This window comes from Diceros bicornis, chromosome 15, assembly GCF_020826845.1.
Source record: "Diceros bicornis minor isolate mBicDic1 chromosome 15, mDicBic1.mat.cur, whole genome shotgun sequence".
Lineage (NCBI taxonomy): Eukaryota > Metazoa > Chordata > Mammalia > Perissodactyla > Rhinocerotidae > Diceros > Diceros bicornis.
The window spans coordinates 39236922-39259366 of NC_080754.1; the positions used below are offsets into that span (position 1 = coordinate 39236922).

Consider the following 22445-nt stretch of genomic DNA (forward strand, 5'->3'; position numbering starts at 1 on the left):
AACACTGCAAAAACGCAACCTTCCATTTTACATGATTGAGTTCTGGATCCCATTTATTTCACTGTGGCCTGGGGTTATTCTGTTTCATCAAGTGGTGGAGAACAGAGGCTGGATTAGAAGAGAATACAAAAGGTCTTAGAAAATTCAGGCCTTCAGAGGTGGGCCACTTGGGACTGTATCAGAGTAACAGTGAAAATCCTGAAAGACAGCAAGTAATCCAAAATACATAAAATAATACACAATTTTCACAAAATGTTTTCTTTGCATTGTGCTAAACATCTGGTGCTAATTTTTTTTAATGGCCTGTAAACCTATGTTGCCAACAAATTACAGCTGAGGCTCAATCTGTGGACTATACAATGACATGGGAAAAGGGAATTATTTTTTCTATGAAATCATTTTTAAGGGTTTCAAATGCTGTCAACACCATTGTCAGTAATTCTGAAAATAAATTTCCACCGTGGCTTTTTTCATTCCTTAACCTTATCCATGTGAGCAGAGAGCTTCCTTATCCCGCAGGGGGCTCTCATCCACTAGTAATGAAAATTTGCTTGCCTGATCTCATTACACAGCTCATATTCAACACCTTTCACCATCTCGTCAATTTTTCTTAGAACAGTATCATCAAAATTCAGTGGGATAAAAAAATCATTTCAGTTGGATTTTTTTCCTATCATTGTTCTAATAACCTGTCGTTCACTGGTAATTTGAGTTTTTTCTACGATGTGTTGCTTACCCTATTTGGCAAGCATTTATATTATTTTGAAAGAAAACAGCAACAACTTTATCCTCGACTCAAAGATGTTTTTTAACATTCAGTGAGGCCCGGCGCCGTGGCTTAGCGGTTAAGTGCGCTCGCTCCGCTACTGGCGGCCCGGGTTCGGATCCCGGGCGCACACTGAGGCACCGCTTCTCTGGCCATGCTGAGGCCGCGTCCCACATACAGCAACTAGAAGGATGTGCAACTATGACATACAACTATCTACTGGGGCTTTGGGGGAAAAAAAAAAGGAGGAGGATTGGCAATAGATGTTAGCTCAGAGCCGGTCTTCCTCAGCACAAAGAGGAGGATTAGCATGGATGTTAGCTGAGGGCTGATCTTCCTCACAAAAAAAAAAAAAAAAAAAATTCAGTGAAAATTCTAGTTTTCAAACTTTTCCTTTAAATCTCAGAAGTATGATATGCTGTCAGCTTTATAAATGTGTTTGGTTGTAAAATCTTTACTTTATCTTGTTGGAGTCAATGTTTATTAAAAAAAGAAGTACAGAGTTGGCATGTTGGCAACTATTCGTATGCGGGCAGATGTAAAACCAAATTTTCAATATTCAACTGATTATTGTTGACTCTTTTCCTTTATATTTCACATTTTGTCATTCAGGCTAAAACAGTATATTCCTTTGTAAATGCAGAATCACCATGAAGATGACAGTTCCGATGCAGATGGATGTGGTGACTCTAGTGACCCAAGCAGGATTGCCATTGGTGACTTTTCAAATGGTGAACTCTTAGGAAAGTTTTAAACAAAACACAGTACAATCTTTTCTTAACGTATGAAGTTGTAGCTTCCTAGGAAATTTGGTACTTACTAAACCTTGCCAAAAAGAACAAAAACTTTGTGTTCATTTGTAAAATGGAATTAGTTCTGAGCCCAAATCATTATAAGCAGGTTTTTCACCTACATACTTCCAGGTTCAGTTAGATTCTAGAATTGGATCATTATAAACAGGTTTTTCACTTGTATTTCAAAGTCCTGAGGGACACAAAAGAAATCTTTTATCATGCCAGTATGGCCCCAGTAAACACCAGCAGTAACCCCTATTCATTATGGGAAAAAAAAAAATACGGATTTCCAAAATACGTCTGGGAGCAGTATCGCCCTGCAGAGAACCATTAGTTTTTATGAGGACATACACATCTGTGCTTTGCAATCTAAGTTACACCTGCTTTACATAAAAATATAGTCACATAAACATGATCAGGGCTGTTTTAAGACCTAATAATGTTCAGACCCTGACTTTGGAGGCCCTATCTTAATTATATCAAGTATATTAAAATGTACCCTCATCCCACAGTAAATATACTAATAGCTAGACCTGTTATGTGCCAGGCACCATTCTAAGTCTTTTACAACAACCCTCTGAAGTAGGTACTATTATTATTCTCATTTTACAAATGAGGAACAGGCACAGAGAGGTTCAGTGACTTGCCCAAAACCACACAGCTAGTAAGTGGTGGAGCCAAAATACAAAGGTAGGCACTCTGATGCCAACATACTATGGCCTATGTAGCTCTTGCAGAGTTTATATTTAAGAAGAATTTAAGATAACATTTATGAGTTAGTTGAGTTACAGATGACTTAACCTTGGTCAATTTCAGTTGTGGAGTTTTTGTTTTGTGTTTTGAGCCAGTCTTTTTTCTTTTTTTTTTTTTTTAATTTTTGAGCCAGTCTTTTAATTTGAGGTCTCAACATTATTGTAAGGCCCTTGAAAGGCCCTCAGATGCCCCAGTACCAAGCCTGCACTGTTTAAAGACTACAACAGCATCTTCCATGCAATCAGGAGACCCATGCAGTCACTCACCTTCTCTCTCCTTCTGTTTGTGTATGTGTGTGTGTGTCAAAACAATGACAATGGCTAGCTTCTAGAGCACTGTGATCCATGCAGTCATTATCTCTAATTTTAGCACCCACCCTGTGGGATAAATGTTATCTCAATTTATAGATGAGGAAACTGGTGTCAGAATGATTAAGTGACCCACCCAAGGTTACACATAGCCTAAGAAATGACAGAGCTGAGATTTCATGGCTCCAAAGCCTCTGCCCCTCCCCTGCCCAGCTTTCCCATCTCTGTCTAACACTCCTTCTCCAGTCGTGGAACCTCAGCAGGTTTCCAACTGTCCTGCCGCCCAGTTCCCGTCAGCAGAGATCGCAGCTACTGTTTCTTTCTCTACAGCTGGTCATCGCATTCCAGAACCAGATTAAGCCCTCAGATTCTCGCTAGAGCACAGCCAACCGCAGAGGTTGTTCTGCAGGGGAAACTCCAGGGGATGGTTTTCTCAACGCCAGACCTTACTTGCTCTTCTTTTCCTGGTCACCAAAGTCACCTGTCACTTCTCCTGACCGTGCTGTCTTCTTATAGACCCCTTCCCCCTCAACCCTGGGGACCATGACTGCACCAAGTGCCCTCTCAACCTGGTTGCCTAGACCCCAGAGGATCCAAAGCAGGGGGGGTTGTTACCAACTGGTTTCCCTCTCTGGAGACTGAGACAGACCCCACGGGCCCTTCACCTGGAGGTCTCAGAGAATGAGGCTGACACAGCCAGATTTTATTGGGCATATGGTAAAATAGAGAAGGCTGAGAGAAGGGAGGGAGTGGAGACATAGGCAGAGAGAAGCAAACAAGAGAGACCTTCCAGAGCCAGAGAGGGACCACTCATGGGCACAAAAATGAGAGAAAGAAACTTGGTCCTTGCCTTTCCAGTCCCCAGATCCTCGTAAGGTCTCCTACCCTTCCTATCCTTAGACTCTGTGAAATCTGCCAGTATCCTTCCAGTGAATTCCTTTCTTGCAACCAAAGTTCCCTGCATCACCTGCTGAGCCGCACTGCAGCCCTAGATGCTCAACCCCTGGACAGGAGCAAAAAGGACCAGCTCATCATCCCAGCTCCTGCCCACTCTCGACTGGCAGGTGGTGGCACTAAAGTGAGTTTTCCAAGGGCCTGTCACCTGTTCTTCTCTGAGTCACAACCACTTAACCCCAGGGCCTTGCCTGAGGTGCTGGGCTCTGCTCATAGCCACACTGAGGGCCCCAGCCCACTTTGCTCTAGCTAAGCCCTGTCCTTCAAGCGGCTAGATCTGCTCCCTGAGGTCCTCCCTTCCATGCTCCCTCTGCCAATTCCAGACTCCGAAGACTCAGCAGTGACACAAATGGCTCAAAGCCTGCCCTGCCCCACTCACTGGATGGTACGTCTCAGTTCAGAGGCTTATCTGGTTACCTGAGCTTGCTAGGCCCACCCAATAGAGCATCTCACAGCCAGTAAAATGATGGTCACCTGATGATCAGAAATATATTCACAAATCTACATCATGGAGAGTAGATGTGTAGACATGCTTGTAACCAGACATGTCTTCATAGAAACAGTATAGTAAGCATCATGGCTGATTTTTCTCTGTTTCTTTTTTTGCTTAAACATTTTTCTGGTTTTACTACTCATCACAACATGGATGACTCTCACAGAGACAATGATAAAAGACACCAGACTCCTAAGAGCGGATACTATGTAACTCCACATATATGAAATTCAAAAATAGGGAAACCAATCCATGATGATAGGAGTCAGAACAGTGAGAATTTCTTTGTTGACTGGAAGGGGAATGAGGGAACCCTTTGGGGTGCTGGAAATGGTCTCTCTTGATCTGGAGAAGTGGTCACATGGGTTTATACACGTGGAAGGATTTGTCAAGCAGTACCTTCAAGATTAGTGCACTTAATCGCATATAAATTATATCTTGATTAAAAAGTACTGGGGGGGCCAGCCCAGTGGCATAGTGGTTAAGTTTGCCTGCTCCACTTCGGCAGCCTGGGGTTCTCAGGTTCAAATCCTGGGAGTGCACTGACGCACCGCTTGTCAAGCCATGCTGTGACAGCGTCCCATATAAAGTAGAGGAAGGTGGGCATGGATGTTAGCCCAGGGCCAGTCTTCCTCAACAAAGAAAAAGAGGAAGATTGGCACCGGATGTTACCTCAGGGCTAATCTTCCTCACAAAAAAAAAAAGTACTGGGGCTGGCCTGGTGGCATAGCGGTTAAGGTCGCATGCTCCGCTTTGGCAGCCTGGGTTTCACAGGCCTGGATCCCAGGTGCAGACCTGCGTACCACTTATCAAGCCATGCTATGGCAGGCATCCCACATACAAAGTAGAGGAAGATAAGCACGGATGTTAGCCCAGGGCCAATCTTTCTCAGCAAAAAAAATAGTACGAAAACATTTATTATGGATTCCTCCCTTCCCCAAGGGTATTTCCTAGGTGGCATACTTGTCACCTTGCTGATCTGTCTTCTGAATTGCTGGGTCCCTTTTCCTCCTTCCTGTGCCCAGAGATTCTCCTTTCTGGAAGCTTGGTTTGGAGCTGACAGCTACCAAATGGAATTAACATACTCTTGAGGGACTCCAGGTTCTACATTCCATGCGGCAGTTATCAAGTTATTGCCTCTCTGCACCAAGTCTATTGCTCTGTGATAATGGAGCTGGACCCTGAAGTATTTCTCCTTTGCCAGCCAGCCGAATGCTAAGCCTTCTCAGTAGTGGGCACTGGAAGGAGTCTGGAGGAGGAAGGGGCCAGGCTTCCAGCTTCCGGTGTGCTCCCCCGGGCAGCCTCCTGCAGAACAAGACAGCTGCACACAGTTCTTGTAGCACCCAGCAGCCAGCAGCACCAGCACCTGTCCGTGGGCAGCTCCCCAACTCTTCACCCCAGGGATCTCTTTCTCAGTGAGTCCTGCTGGCACAGCACCTCCCCATCCAGCGAGCCCTGGCTGCGTCTTCTTCAGTGAGGTCTGGATCTCAGCCCCGCGGAGGGAGACCTTCTTGCATATTTGTTCCTTCTTTGGGTGCTCTATCTCAGCTCTAGGGGTAGTGGCCAATCCCTGTATCCCACTACTCCTATATTCACTCGAGCTTTATCCACCAATTACTAGCCAACCTTCCTTTATCCCAAACCCTGTTATAGTTAGTAATTATTTATATTAAACTTGCCCTGGTCAAGTCACTGTATGGTTTCTGTCTCCTGATGGACCCTGACTGATACATTCCCCATGTGGGGTCTGGGGGTGTGGGGTTTGCAAATAGAAGTAGCAGTTGTCTGAGTAGCGATGCACTGAGGTAGAAGGCTCCTTTACCAAATTGCTGAGTGATCCTGGGGTTCTTAGTCCTTTTGGGCTGCTGTAACAAAATACCATAGACTGGGTGACTTAGCAAATTATTTCTTACAGTTCTAGGGGCTGGAAGTCTGAGATCAGGGTGCCAGCGTGGTGGGGTTCTTGGTGAAGGCCTTCTTCCTGGCCACCTCCTCATTATATCCCCACATGGCAGAGAAGGAGACCATCTCTCTTGTGTCTCTTCCTATAAGGGCACTAATCCCATTCATGAAGGCTCTGCCCTCATGATTAATCATCTCCCAAAGGCCCCATCTCCAAATACCATCACATTGGGGGTTAGGATTTCAACATATGAATTTCGAGGGGGACACAAACATTCAGCCCATAACATTGGGAAAGTCACTTTTCCTCTCTGGCCTCAATTTCTCCTGGGGTAAATTGGAGAATGTGCCCACTTCTCTTCTAACTTCACAGAGATTTTGTGGGAATAAAGTGGGAGCCCTGTGAGTTCCACGGTGGAAAGGTTCTGCTAACATTGCTCGAGCTGTTTGTTGTTACTCTAACCATAATGACAGCTTTATCTTAAACACTCACCAGCCCAGGATCACTGCCTACTGAAGTGGCTCATAAATTGACTGTCATGTAAACCGAGGCCTCTGCATTAATCACCACCCCTCCCACTGCAGGGAGGGAGGAGATGGGTGAAGGAATGCAAGAAGGCCTGGAGGCTTTTGGAGGTAAGCAGGGGTAGCAGGACCTCTGGGAGATTCAAGGCAAGGGCAGATTTTAAGACCCACACCCTGTCTACACCCTCAGATTAAGCTAATAATAGGGGTTTACTTAGCATCAAATTTGCGACACTGTTCCCCAGCATATATTTGACACTGATCAGTGCTGAAATATGATGCCCTCGTGTAGGATCTCAGCACTGCGCAACTCCAGGTGGTGCCATGCATGTCATAGTTTTGCAAATGGCTCTCCTTGGTGTTGGGCAGTATACAGCCTGTGTAGCCATGCGCAGTAGCCCTGCTCAACTGAGTGAGCCTGAGGCTCTGGCCACAAGTCCCCTGTGGGCCATCTTCTCCAAGGTCCTGAAGGGAAGGCCCTTTAAGCAAATTTATGACACAGAGAACTTGGGCCAAACCTCCAGGGGCCACAGAACAATCATACTGATTTCTACCTGACTGTCCTTTGCCAACCAAAGGGCAGCATACCCTCCCGGGTTTCCTTCTCTGCCTGTAGTTCTTCCACCAGTACCACCATCTTCAGGCTTACAAAATTCCTGATCTATTAGCATAATGTATCACACATCATTACTTCAGAACAAGGAACCCATCTTATGGCAAAGGAACTGTGAAATGGACATATGATGGCAGGATCTACTGAACAGCACCCAGAAACAAACAGCCTAAGAGAACATTGTAATGGCCTGTTAAAGTCTCATTTAAGGCACCAGCTTGGGAACAACACCCTGTGGGGTTGAGGAGCATCCTCTAAGATGAAGGCCAATGGGTGATATATAGTATTATTTTCTCAGTAACTGTTTGACATGGGTCCAGAAACCAAGAAGTAGAAGTAGGATTGACTCCTCCCACCATCACTCCCAGTGGCCCACTTTCAGACTTGGTGCTTCCTGTACCCACAGCTTTATGCTCTGTTGTATTAGAAGACCTGGCTCCTGTAGAAGGGGAGACAAGGAGAAAATGATACTGGCTCAATACAGGGTTGACCTAAGGGAAGCCATATTGTAGAGGGAAAACCATATGGTGACTTGGAATGAGCTCTGACCAACTCTAGACTTTACGGCCCCTCCCAGCTGCTATAAGTTGATAACTTTGCTCTTTTGAGTTCCTTAGGAATGTGATGTGATGACCCCCGGGCAGAGAGTCTATGCCATCATCAATGACAACTGAAAGATCAGGGTATAGGGCGTTACTCCAGCCTCTGATGCATATCAAGTAAAACACAAGACTGCCAGGAACTAAGACCAGATGGATGCCCCCACCCTGAGACAAGATGCCTCCACCCAGTAATCAAATGGATGCCCCCACCCTGGGCCAGATGCCTCCCCCACTCAGAGACCAGCCCCCTCTATAACTGGCCTGTAGTCTTTGTTCTGTAAGATGGTTCTTTGAGACGTTAGTCTGCCATCTTCCCCCTTGCTAGCAAGCTGTAATAAACTGCCCTTTCTTTTCCACCATCTTGCCTCTTGACGATTGGCTTTTGTCTCATGGCGAGCAGATCGTCCCCCTTGTGCAGTAACAAGTTTTGCACAGACTTCAACCAGTTCTTTGCCTGTACAACCTGATGGTGCCTTGCCTTGGGCCCAGTGCTGCATACGTCTAGTTCTGTCCTCAATGCTTTGGCACTTAACATAGGTGCAACCCAAAATACAGGAGGATTTAAGATTTATGGGGTATTCTTAGAGTTTAAGTCTTAGATCAATGGGGGGTGGAAGCCAAAGGATAAATTCTTCCTCTTTCATCCCCCACACAGACAGCTCTGAGATGCATTCATGAGACTTTTGAGAAAGTCCTCTAATTTGAGCACCAGTCACGCATAGCCTGGTCAACGCACAAACACATCCATCCTTTGCTGTTTCATTTCCTTGTTCTTTACTCTTTCTCCCTGAGATCACATTCCCAAATAAACTGACCACGTGAGAGCCTTTATCTCAGTCTATGTTTTGGAGAAAACAAAGATAAGATGCATGACCACACCTAATAACTGCAGAGGAAGCTGGGAAAATGATATCACTGGGCAGTTATGTGTCCAGTTTCTGTCACTATGGAAGGAGCAGGTTTTGGTGGCCAGCTAACAGTTTCCATTCCATCAGGGAAGTGTAGAAACATATGACAAATGACCCATCCAAAGACGTAAAAATAATAAAAGTTTTAATGCTTAAAACTATAAGTAGTAAAACTGCCCTTGTCTGAAAAGGAGGGGACATTTCCTTGGCTGTCACCAGCACAGTGGAGAGAGAAGAGGAGAATTCCAAGGGTCAGATGGCTGGAATGTGACCACACTTAATGGACAGGAAGGAAAGAATGAACCATTAAAAGAGAAAAGCATAAGAAGTTTGGGAGGGGTTGGGAGAGGATGAGCAAAATCAGGGGGTAAGGTTGCTAGTCACAAACCTATCGTGGCTATAGGTAAACCATAAATTTGGCTATAAACATCATCAACGTGAGAGTCCTGACTTGCCTCCCTTCCCTATCAAAACTCTTCCCTCTCTTGACTCAGGGTCTCTGCTTTCTTTTCTGTCTCAAAAGAAGCTGTTTCTTCTTGCTTAGATTCATCCCTCACTTGTGTTTCAGACTCTCACTGTTCAGAACTTGCTTCAAATATCTCTCTCCCTTTCTTCTCTTCATTTTCACGGATTCTTTCCCCTTGTCTGGATTTCCCTCATTTTTCTTTCCTTTTTCCTTTCCTCCAAACAGGGGAACAGAACAGTCATTTGCCTTGTCTCCACATCCTCACCACCTACCCTTGACCCATCCCAGCCTGGCTTCAGCCCCTGACCCTCAATGGAGACTGTCCCAAGATCACCAATGACTCCCAGTTGCCAGGCTAAGGGCTTCTTGTCTGTCTTAACCCTACTGGACTCTGCACTACTTGTCACTTTTGACCACTCTCTTACTCTGAAAACTCATTGCTCCCTGTGTCTTCTTGACTCTTCTCCTACATTTCTGCCTTCTCCTTCTCATGACCTTTTTTTGGTTCCTCCTGCCCTGTAAATATGGGTTCTCCCAGAAGTCCAATCTTTGGCTCTCTTCTTGCTATACACATTCTCTCCAGACAATCTTGTCTGCCCACATTACTTCAACTTTTCTTTTTATTAAGATACTTCCCAGAGTTCTATCTCTCCTCCTGTATTTCAGAACCACATTTCCAATAGTTGTCTGGACATTTACACATGGAAAACCAACCAACATTTCAAACTCAAGTAGTTCTTGCCAGAGAATAACTATCCCTTTGCTGTATGACAGTTCCGGCTTATACATATTTAAAGTATTTTATATTTGTACTATAATGATAAGAAAAGCAAGGCTATTTTCGTGCTGAAACAACCACACACATACAGACAACCCTGGGATCCTGATCAAGAGGAGTTGGCAAGCATCCCTCCAACACCCTGGATTCCCAGTACCTGATTTTGTTCTCCACCCTTCCTCCCCAACGCACTTGATGACCATTTCATAGATTTTCACTTACCAGTAACTGAAGTCAACAATCTCAGTCATGCATCCCAGTTTCGGCTCTCATCTGCTATCTTTCTAGCTCACTCCTCCATTACCCAAACTCCAGCAATGCTTTGCTTCACAAGGACCTAAGATCAATTGATCCTATCACCTTCCCCAGTCCTTGATCCCCAGATGCCCCCTCTTCCCTCCTTGCCAAATTTAATTTCCTCAGGCAATTATTATAATTGCTCTATTTATCACAATCTTCATTCCTTTGCCCCTCTTTCACTTCATGGTACTCTGTTGGAAAAACTACATGCCAGGTTAAATCCAGCCTTCTACCTACTCCACATCTGCCCTCATGAACCTGAATCTGGCTGGAGAAAAAGACACAACCTCTGACTGTTTTTACTCTAAATTCATCGTCATTAACCTCAAACACATCTCTACCGTAGCCAGGCAATCATACTACACATCCTAATCCTTTCACTTTCCTATAGTCCTAAATGATGATTTTTCACCGATTTTCCTCTTAGACCTCCAAGGCCTTCTCTATCTTCACTCTTCCTTGTGATCTTGCTTCCTATTTTACCAAGGAAATGAAATTTGTCAAAAGAGAACAGGCCTGGACTCCCACCACCACATCCCACCTACTGCATCTGTGCCAGCATACTCTGTGTTACCTCCTTTGACTATAGATAAACCATCCATGGTCTTGTCTAAAGCCAACTCCTCACCTACTCAAGGACATCTCTCCAGTCACTATCCTCTCTCTCTCACATCATCAGATTTTCCCTGTTTACTGCATCTTTCCCATAAGCATATAATCATACTATTATTTTTCCCTCAAAGAAAAACTCTTTCTTGACCTTTCCTTCTCCTCCAGCTACCATCCCATTTCTCTGCTTCCCTTCACAGAAAAGCCATTTGAAAGTATTACTTGTACTCGCTGTCTCTAATCCCTCTCTTCCAATTCTCTATCGAATCCACTTCAGTCAGGCTTTTGCCCCTACCACACTAATGAAATGTCTCTGAACAAGGTCACCAGTGACTTCCATGTTGAAAAATCCCATGATCAGTCCTCAGTCCTCATCTTACTTGTCCTATCAACAGCATCTGGCACAGTTGACCGCCCCTTCCTCCTGGAAATACTCTCCACCAAGATGTCACACTCTCTGGGTTTTCCTCCTTCCTCACTGGCTATTCCTTCTCAGCCTCCTGGTCTTCATCTTCTACTTCTTCACTTTGGACTACTCCAGGGTGCTTCTTCACTTCTTTCTCTATACTAACTCTCTTGGCAATCTCATCCAATGTTATGATTTTAAATATCTTTATATGCTGAAAATTCCCAAACTTATATTTCCAGTCCTGAACTCTTCCTTGAATTCCAAATTTGTATATTCAACTGCCAAAAGAGAATTCCTGATTTTACCCCACCCTCCAAATCTACTCAATCCGCAATCTTCAGGTAATAGCAATTCTATTTTTCCATCACTCAACCCAAAAACCTTGGACCTTGATACTTCTTTTTCTTTAACACCCAAATCCAATCCATTAAAATACCCTGCTTTTTCTCTACATTCAGAATATATTCAGAACCTCGTCACCAACACTAGTACCACCCTGGTACAAACCCCATCATTTCTCGCCTAGATTATTACACCACTCTCCTGACTGATCTTTCTGCTTTCTTCTTGCCTCTCCCAGTCTATTCTCCACCCACCAGCCAGAGTGACACCTTCAAAACACAAGGCAAATAAAATTGCTCCTCTGCTCAAAATCTTCTAGTGGTTTCTCAAATCATTCACAGTAAAAACCAAAGTCTGAGTGTTAAGGAGAATAGCTCCATGGCTTGCAGTGCTTTGGCAAAACCTCAGATGTGGGGCGTCCTGGCAAGGTGTCTGTGACCTCATATTGTTGGAGTATTTGTTCTATCCCTCGGGGTTGCAACTGTCTTCAAGTTTGCTGTGGCTGAACCAAGAAAGAAAGCATACACAAATTTCCACAGAAATTATAATTCTGTGAAAGATTTTGAGGAGATGAGAAAGACTGATATCTTTCAGAGTGCAAAGTGATTTGGAATGTAAAGAATTTCTTTGGATCGAGTTCCATGGAAGTTTGTCACTGACCTATGTTCCTGAACTACAACATGAATATGTGGGCTAGGGAATAGTTTCTCTTGATAAATAAACAGTTAACAACAACAACGAAAACCAAAGTCATTTCAGTGACCTACTAGGCTCTTCAGGCCTCTCGTTGCCTCTGACCTCATCTCCTGCTACTCCCCACTCTCACTCCCTTTGTTTCAGCCACTTTGGTCCCTTCACAGTTTCCCAAACACTCCAGACCTGCTCCTACCTCATGGCTTTTGCACAGGAATATCTTCTCCCAGACGACCTCATGGCTCACTCTCCCATCTCCTTCAATCTTGGCTCTAAAGTCACCTTCTCAGTGAGGCCTTCCCTGACCACACTATTTAACGTTGCAACTGCCTCCCAACATTCCCAATCTCCCTTACCCTTCTCTATTTATTATAATATTTATCAGTTTCTAACATACTAAGCAATTGATTTATTATGTTTACTGTCTGTTAACTCTCACTAGAATATAAGCTCCGTGAGAGTATAGATTTTGTTTTCTTTGTTGATGTATTCCTAGTGCCTAGAACAGAGCCTGGGATATTGTCGACTTAAGTAAACATTCATTCCATGAATGAATAAAATGGATGGGTCTTGAACATTTATTGGTCTCAGATGTTTCAATCAATCTGAGAGCTACTACAAGGGAGCTGTGTGCTTGAAGTGTTTTTCAGCAAACAGGGCCCCTCAGAAACCCACTAGGGAGTATGTATTTATTTATAACAACCATTGCCAATACATTACCACTTATAAATCCATATTGATTTTATCCTCACAACCTTATGAGGTAGGTATTATTCTTATCATCATATTTTATAGAAGAGGAAACTAAGGTGCAGAAGTGTTAAGTAACTTCTGGAAGATAACATAGCTAATAAATGGCTGAATTGGGATTCAAATCCTGGCTATTCAGGTTGCATGCCCTATATTGATATCTTTGTCCTACACTGCTCAAATTTTAGAAATGAGAGAGATAATTTTCTACTATTTGTGCGAGGCAGAGGGGAGGCTGAAGTAAACAATGGTGGAGAAGGCCCAGGAATATGGTGCCTGCCCAGGAGCCCACATGGACACTCAGGAGATTAGACCCAGATACTATATGACAAGAGAAGTAGGCAAGAATCCTAGCTTCACATAAAGAATACATGGCCTTGGCATTCAGCTAGAGAACATGCTTCAGATGTCCCCCAAGAGCCAGATAGAGATAGGTCAGGGGCAAGGTAGGATGCAAGGGCCAAGGAGACCACTAGATCGGGGGGAAGGGACATTTGTGCCAGGCATGTACTAAGAACTTCACATTTATTACCACATTTAAGCCCCACAGCCAATGAGGTACAGGTAGGGCAGTTACCCCATTGAGGTTCAGAGAGAGAGAAAGAGTGACCTGCTCAAGGTTGCACAGGTGGTCTCCTGTGAGAGTAGTGCACATTGGCCTGAAGCCCAAAGGAAGGATTTGTGAGACCACATCAAGTGTGTTTTCCTCAGTCAAGAATCCAGGTTCCAGGGCACCCTGGGAGGCTCTGGACCAACATGGAGCCGATGCACAGTCAGTCTAGGCCAGGGCCACAGGAGAACTCTGACTTTGGTTTCAGAGAAAGGCCTGAGATGCAGGCTCTTTCAACTCAGAAGAGTTGACTGAGTTGGGGCTGACTCAGGGCTGAGTCCCCCTAGCATCCAAGCAAACGCTGTGAGGAAAAGACTCAGCTCGGCCAAGGCTGTAACTGCCGGAGGACAGGGAGACTGTACTGGGATCCCAGCCATGCCTTTGCCTTGGTGCTTTCTCAGTGTGTTTGGGCCTCCTTTTCTCAATAATTCTGTGAGTTTGAGAACACATCATGCTGGGCTTTAACAGGTGGTCTGTAAGGAAAGGGAAGAAGTTGGAACCACACACACACAAGGGAACTAACCTGGTTCTGAGGGGAGCGAGTGTGCAGAGAGCTCAGGCTTGATTTTATATCAGAGGAAGTCCAGTCTAGTGGGTGGGTCCAACCTAAGGGATTGGTTCAATGAACTACGGTAGCTCTCACGATGGGGTAGAAAGCAGCCTTAAACACCATACGGCACACGATCATCTAATGACAGGGACAGATGTTCAATATAACACATAACTACATTTTTGCTAAGTTAAAGACATTTTTCAACGGTGTGTAGAATGTGAAACTTCAGATCCAGGGGCAGGTGCAGGGTCTTCAGTTCCAGCCACCACCTGTGAACCACGGGCGGAGGCTCTCTCAGTTCTCAGGCACAACCACACCAGACTGCCATCTGGCCCGGGAGTGATGGTCGGGATCACATCCAGATCCTGGTGGTTCTTATAGAACCATTTTCTTTCCCTTTCCAATGGGGCTGCTTTTCTTGTAAACACTCAAAACTCTAAAAGAAGAGATTTCCAAATAAAGATGGCAGATTAAATATCTCTGTTTATTTCCATTCCCTCCCACATCCTCACTAAAAGTAAAGGATTATAAAAAGCAGATAAATCTACAGCCACAAGAAAATGAGAGATGGTCCATCAACAGATGGGAGATTTTGACAAAATTCTGGAAGACGGGAAGCAGAAGGAGTGACAACTAAAGTAGCAGAATAAAGGAAGCTGCAGATTAGAATATTGGCACCAAGAAAAAATACAGAAAAGAACCATACAGCTCTACAGAATGTCAGAGAAGTTCAGTTCTCTAAGAAATCAGGTATAGTAACACAGCAGAGGAGAAGAGTGATATGAAGCATTGAAAACACCGTAGCTGATTGAAAGTCTAATCAGAATATAGATGATCCCCCTTTCTCTCCTTCCTCTAGCTCCCCTGTGGACAAAACCAGACATCCATCCTTCAGGGAGGAGAATAGAGGTTCCTTTCCTGGAGAAATGAGTGGGCCCAGGGGAAAGAATTGCACATTGTGGCATTAGAAGATCCCCCAGCAGAATCACCAGCTCCTACACAATCACCTCTAAGCAAAGCCCACTCCCGCAACATACACACAGACCTCCTAATAGCCTATTTGTGCCACACTCTTAAATATGAGCAGTCCATCAAACATCACTAGAAATTTGAGGAACGCTTCCAAAATAAATAAAACTGAGATTTTAAAAATGACTCTACTGAGTTCCCGTGGGATAATGATAGTTTCCTACACCCAAATCTCTTCATACAACCTCCAAAACCCGTACAAATTAACAAGGAGAGCAACTCAAATCACATATAATCCATATCTACACCGTAACTACAAGGCAGAGATTCAACAAACTTTAATTTACACGTAAGAGGGAAAATTAAACATATGATATCAGCAAAGCTGGCTCAAGAGCCCACTCCAGAGCAAAGTCAGGTGAAGACTGCATGGAAGAGGGAAGGGGGCAGTGGGGTCCTGGCAGTGGAAGAACATGAATAAGTCAGCACTTCAGAAAGAGAGGGTCTCATCTTGAGTGGAGGAATGCTGACAATAGGTCTGTGACCTGGTGGGTCAGAGCACTGGCTACTGAGGAAGCTAGAAGAGGCTCAAAAGGGCACAGGACCAGAAGTAACAATCTTGGAAAGCCTCCACTTCTAGGGAGAGGAAGGCAACTTAGAAGGAGGAGGCATTATGCAAATTCTGGGAGGTGAAGAAAAGAAAAGAAAAATAGTGGAAAGTAGAAGTCCTACAGAAACAAAAGAAATCACAGAAGCAGAAGACACACCAACCTCTCCCTCACAAGAGCACAATCTATTAAAGAACTTTCACTTCACTTATCAACTGAAGAGGGCACTCTTGAACTAAGAATCTTAGTAAGCCACTTGGGCCAGCTCCGGTGGCCTAGTGGTTAAGTTTGGCGCACTGCACTGTGGCAGCCCAGGTTCGGTTCCCAGGTCCAGAACTACGCCACTGGCCATGCTGTGGCAGAGGCTCACGTACAAAAAGAGGAAGACTGGCAACAGATGTTAGCTCAGGGCGAATTTTCCTCAGCAAAAAACAGAAAAGAATTTTAGTAAGCCACTCAAGCCCTTCACCCCTCCCAACAAAGAAATGCCTGTTATTGACGGTCCAGTAAAATTCAACATATTTTTGAATAAACAAATGACAGGTAACGTCTATTCCAAGCCTCTATGAGAAGAAAATGAAAAGTGAGAGTCTAATATCTCTAGCTGATGAATTTACTCCCCTCCAAACAACAAAGAAACAGATGAAAATTGTGACACAATATTCAACACAAATTAAATAGTGTTAAATAGACATTTAAAGATATAAAAGAATACCAAAATTCAAAAATTCAGCATAGAAATGGACAAAAAACAAGATGAGAAATGAGTTAATCAAACTCAGGAAAGAGATAGAAGAAAAGTTAAATAGCAATATACACAAATATCGAATCAATATGTTGTACACCTGAAACTAATATAATGTTATATGTCATTTATGCCTCAACAAAAAACTTTTTAATTAAATCATTTCAGAAATAAAAATTAGGGCCGGCCCCGTGGCTTAGCGGTTAAGTGCGCGCACTCCGCTGCTGGTGGCCCGGGTTCGGATCCCAGTCGCGCACCGATGCACGGCTTCTCCGGCCATGCTGAGGCCGCGTCCCACATAGAGCAACTAGAAGGATGTGCAACTATGACATACAACTATCTACTGGGGCTTTGGGGGAAAAATAAATAAATAAAATTATTTAAAAGAAATAAAAATTAAATCCCAAGATGCTCAAAGGAGAATAGGTTCAACTTTAACTAAAAATATAATAATGGATATAGCCAAGAGAACAAAAACAAATAAACAGGTAAAAATGATCAGAGAAAAGGTGATAGTTACAGCGAATAGGCAAAAAAGAGCCCTAAACATATAACTGGAGTTGCTGAAAAAGCAAAACAAAACAATGGAATGAAACTAATATTTAAAAGTATAATCCAATAATGATTGGAGTAGTGATTACACAACTGTATATTATTTGTCAAAACTCATCAGATTGCACACTTAAAATTGGTGAATTTTATTTTATATAAATTATACCACCACAAAGTTGATTAAAAATTAAATTCCTATAAAATATTTATCCCAAAAATTATAATCCCAGAAAACTTTCTGAAAATAAAACCTGCCTAAATCTACATGCTGAATGCACCTATGTACATAGGAAAATTGGCCAGAGTGGTCGACTCTGAGACATATGTGAGTAAAACTATTACAAAAATAAAGAAAAAATCCTCTTTGCAAGATTTCCAAAATACAAACAAAATAAAGAAAAATCAATTTGTCATCCTATGGGATAATCTCCAGAGCAAAACTAAACGAATAGTGAAAAAATGTATAACTGAGAATTTAATAGAAGGAAAAAGGGCTTATAGAAAATATTTTCTTAATCTAAAAAACCAAGAAAAGAAGAAAAAAAGGAACATAAAACAGGTGGATCAAATAAAATATAAATAGATGGTAGTTATAAACGCAACTCTATCTGTACTAACATTAAATGCAAATAGACTAAACATTGCAAGTAAAAGACTAAGATTGTCAAACTGTGTTTAAAAAATGCTGCTTATAAGAGACACATTAAATATAAGGACACAAATGGCTGAAAGTAGAAGGATGAAAGATGTTATTCCACATAAACACTAACCCAAAGGTAGTTTTGATACTAATGTCAGACAAAGTAGACATTAAGATATAAAACATTAGTAGAGATAAATAAGCTCATTTCATAATGATAAAGCAGCCAATCCAATGGGAATGAATATTAAATCTGCATGCACCCAATCACACAGCTTTAAAATATATAAAGAAAACTTGGCAGAACTAAAAGGAGAAAAAGACAAATTCACAATCATAGAGGGAAATTTTAACACATCTCTCTAAACATCTGATAGAACAAGTGCACACACACACACACACACACACAAACTAATAAGAATGTAGAAATCTGAACAAGACAATTAAAAACTTGACCAAATTGATGTATATAGAACACTACACCCAGCAATGACAGAATACATATTATTTTCAAGTGCACATTAAAATTTATTAAAACTGACCACATACTAGGCCATAACAGATGCTTCAGCAAATTTCAAAGGATTCAAATCATTCAGAGTATGTTCTCTAACTATAGTGATATCAAGCTTTAAAAAAATCAATATCAAAAAGATAACTAGAATATTTCCAATTACCTGGAAATTAAACAATATACTTCTAAATAATCCATGGATCAAAGAAGAAATATATCAGAAATTATAAAATATTTCAAACTGAATGATAATAAAGATATATCAAAATTTGTGTAATGCAGCTAAAGCAGTGCTTAGAGGTAAATACATAGTCTGGAATGCTTATATTAGGAAAGAAGAAAGACTGAAAACCAGTAATTTAAGTTTCCATCTCAAAAAAAAAACTAGTAAAAGAACAGCTAAATAAGAGAGAAAATAGAAAATAAAAATAAGAGCAGAAACCAATGAAATAGTAAAGAGAGAAAATCAACAAAGCCAAGTGTTGGGTTAATGAAAAGATCAGCAAACCCTTGTTAAGACAAATCAAGAAAGAGAAAAAAACATACACACAAAATACCAATGTCAGGAATAAGAAGGGGGAAATCACTACAGATCCTACCAACATCAAGAGATAATAAGAGAATATTATAAACAACTTTATACCAATATATTTTGCAATATGGATAAATGGGACAACATCCTCACAAAATTTATCGGAGCTAGAAGAAGAAATAAAAAATTCAGAAGTGTGATATCTTTTTTAAAATTGTATTTGGCATTTAAATTTTTCCAATAGTTCTGGCCATGACAGAGTAACTAGCAGTGGACTAGCCCTCCTGGCATAAATAACTATAAAACTATACTAAATGTATAAAGAAACTTTTTATATTGGGACAACAGGTAGCACAGAACTGTGATCCCTAGGAGAAGAAACACCCATGTGAGCTCCATGATTATCTGGCTTTCTTCCTGGACACACTTTCTAGACCACAGTACAGAGAGGTACAGTCCAAGCAGAGAACAGCAGGCTCACTGAGCTGAGAAGACAGAAATTTGATTTTAGGCCTACTGAGGCAGCTGAAATTTGTGAGGCATAGTACTGAAAAGCAGAAAGCTGCACAGGAAAGGAGCTTCAGGAATCTGCACAGGGCCCCTCTCCAGTGTTTGACTGAACACTCAGCTGAGCACGGACAGGTGAAAGTCTGCAAAGCCTGGCAGAGAACAGCTACTGAGGACTCGGGAGCTGCACAGAGATTCCAGAGATCTCGCAGTACTGGGAGACAGAAGTTCCAACCAGCCAGAGTGGCTAAACAAGGTGGAATTCAGTTGAGGCCTCACAAAGGCCAAATCTTAAGAGTGGAGCTATTCTAGCCCTAAAGTAAGGAATACTCTAGACCAGTCCTAACCATGCCTAAAACAAGCCTTGAAGAAAAAAATCAAAGTGATTCAGCAGTAAATCGATTGCCCGCTGAAACAAACCTCAATAATCTTTAAAGGAAAACCACATAATTCTAGCAATGTAGCATGTGCAATGTATAGCCTAAATCAAAAATCAGTAGACAGATGAAGTAGCAGTAAAATATGACTCAAAATTAGGTAAAAAAACAGTTAAGAGAAACAAACCCAGACATGATAGAGATGTGGAATTAACAGACACAGACTTTAAGAGAGCCATTATAAAAACGTTTAAGGATTTGGGGGCTGGCCTGGTGGCATAGTGATTAAGTTTGTGCACTTCGCTTCGGTGGCCCAGGGTTCACAGGTTCAGATCCCAGGCACAGACCTACGCACTGCTCATCAAGCCGTGCTGTGGCGGCATCCCACATACAAAATAGAGGGAGAAGGCCACAGATGTTAGCTCAGGGCTAATCTTCCTCAACAAAAAGAGGAGGATTGGCAATCGATGTTAGCTCAGGGCCAGTCTTCCTCACAAAAAAAATAAAATTAAATTTAAAAAAAAGAAAGAGGGGCTGGCCCAGTGGCGTAGTGGTTAAGTGCTCGCGCTCCGCTTCGGTGGCCCGGGGTTCACAGGTTCGGATCCCAGGCATGCACTGATGCACCGCTTGTCAGGCCATGCTGTGGCGGCATCCCATATAAAGCAGGGGAAGATGGTCACGGATGTTAGCCCAGAGCCAATCTTCCTTAGCAAAAAGAGGAGGATTGGCATCAGATGTTAGCTCAGGGCTAGTCTTCCTCACCAAAAAAAAAAAAAAAAAAGGAAGAAAGAAATCCGTACATATATGGACAACTGATTTTAAAAAAATGTTTAAGGATTTAAAGGGAAAAACAACATAGTGAGTGAACAAATAGAGAAATTCAGTAGATAAATGGAAACTATTAAAAAGAATCAAATGGAAATTCTAGAATTGAAAAATATAATATCAGAAATACAAAATTTTTTTTTAATTTTTTATTTATTTATTTTTCCCCCAAAGCCCCAGTAGATAGTTGTATGTCATAGCTGCACATGCTTCTAGTTGCTGTATGTGGGACGTGGCCAGAGAAGAGGTGCGTCGGTGCGCGCCCGGGATCCGAACCCAGTCTGCCAGTAGCGGACCGCGCGCACTTAACCGCTAAGCCACGGGCCCGGCCCAGAAATACAAAATTTACTGAGTAGGTTTAATGGCACATTAGATACTTCAGGAAAAAGATCAGTGAACCTGAAGGCAGGACAACAGAACTATCCAAACTGAATCACAGAGAGGGAAAAAAAAAAAAGGCAGCAAAAAGTGAACAGAGCCTTAGTGACCTTAGGTCAATATTAAGCAGTCTCACATATGTATAATTGAAGTCCCAGAAGGAGAGGTGAGATATTGTGGTAGGAAAAAATATATTTGAAGAAATGATGACTAAAACACTTCAAATATTTCAGATATAATGAAAAAATATCACCCCACAGATCCAATCCAAGAAGCTCAAATACTAAAAACCAAAGATAAATAGAAAAAATCTTAAAAACAGAGAAAAATGAAACATTGAGTGAAAATAAATGTTTAAACAATGATAAGACATTGATTTCTCATCAGAAATAATACAAACCACAAAACAATGGAACAGCATCTTCAAAATACTGAAAGGAAAAAACTGCTAACTTATAACTACAATTCATCCAGTGAAAATATCCTCCAACAGTAAAGACAAGCACTGAAAGGAACAAGAGCTCCTTGGCGAAATAGCTGATTCCCAGACCAGGACATGGAATGTACTAGATGAACCTGGGACATCTTGCAGAGCCAGAGAGTGCCGATAAATGTGGAGGGAGTGATCAAGTTCGAAAATCACCAATTTGCAACCATTGTAGTAAAGATTGGTTCAGGCAAATGGATGCTAAATCTATGAGGGAAAATTTGATAAGGAGCAGGACATTTACATGGTCTTGAAATTTCTCCACAAAGATGGCTTGTTAATTGCAAGGGAACAACAAGTAAATAAAGCAGACTACACCTTGGCTGGGTAATCCAGATCATCACCAATGGTGGCAGGTGAGCACTGTGTGCCTCTGAATGTGATGTCCTGAAAGGAACACAATGTCACTTGCATAATATGACTGCTCAGGATGTGTAAGCTGAATCTAACCAAAAAGGAAAAATGTGCCTTCTAATGAGATGTAATCTTAAGTGCACAAAATTATCTAGGGAGTGGACCTACTAAAAATGTCTAACCTGTTTAAATAATCAGATAAATCCAGAGTGTAGAACATTCCACAAGATAGCCAGCCCGATCTCTTCAACAGCACCACGAAAAACTACCAAAAAACTGGAAAGGGGGAACTGTTCTAGGTTAAAAGAGAATAAAATAACATAATAACTAAATGTAATATGTGACTCTTGATCTGATATTGGATCAAAAAAATGCTGTTAAGGTAAGTTTGGGCACAAATGGTAGAATTTAAATATGAATCGAATATTAGAAGATATTATGTTAAGTGTTTGGAACATAGTAATGATCTTGTGGAATGTAGGAGAATGTCCTTATTCTTAAAGGAATATATGCTGAAGTATTTAGGAGGAAAATGTCACGATGTCTGCAATTACTTTCAAACGATTCACAAAAGACAAGAAACTAGAAAGAGAGAAAGAAAGCAAATGTGACAAAATGTTAGTGATTGATGGTTAGAGAAAGGATATATGAGTATTCAGTTCACTATTCTTTCAACTTATATGTAAGTTTGAACATTTTTAAAATAAAAAATTGAGAGAAAAATAAAACAGGAAAAATGACCTTAGAGCAAACAAAGATAACTCAGTGTATAAGAGAAAATTTTAAAAATAGACGTACAATATCTTCAGGGAAATTTGAGAAGCTGTTA

General features: G+C 42.0%; 1 pseudogene; it reads left to right on the forward strand.

Annotated features, from left to right (window-relative positions):
- Nucleotides 1-11900: 11900 nt before the first annotated feature.
- LOC131414573 (cytochrome c oxidase subunit 6C-like) lies at nt 11901-12168 on the forward strand (annotated as a pseudogene).
- Nucleotides 12169-22445: the final 10277 nt, after the last annotated feature.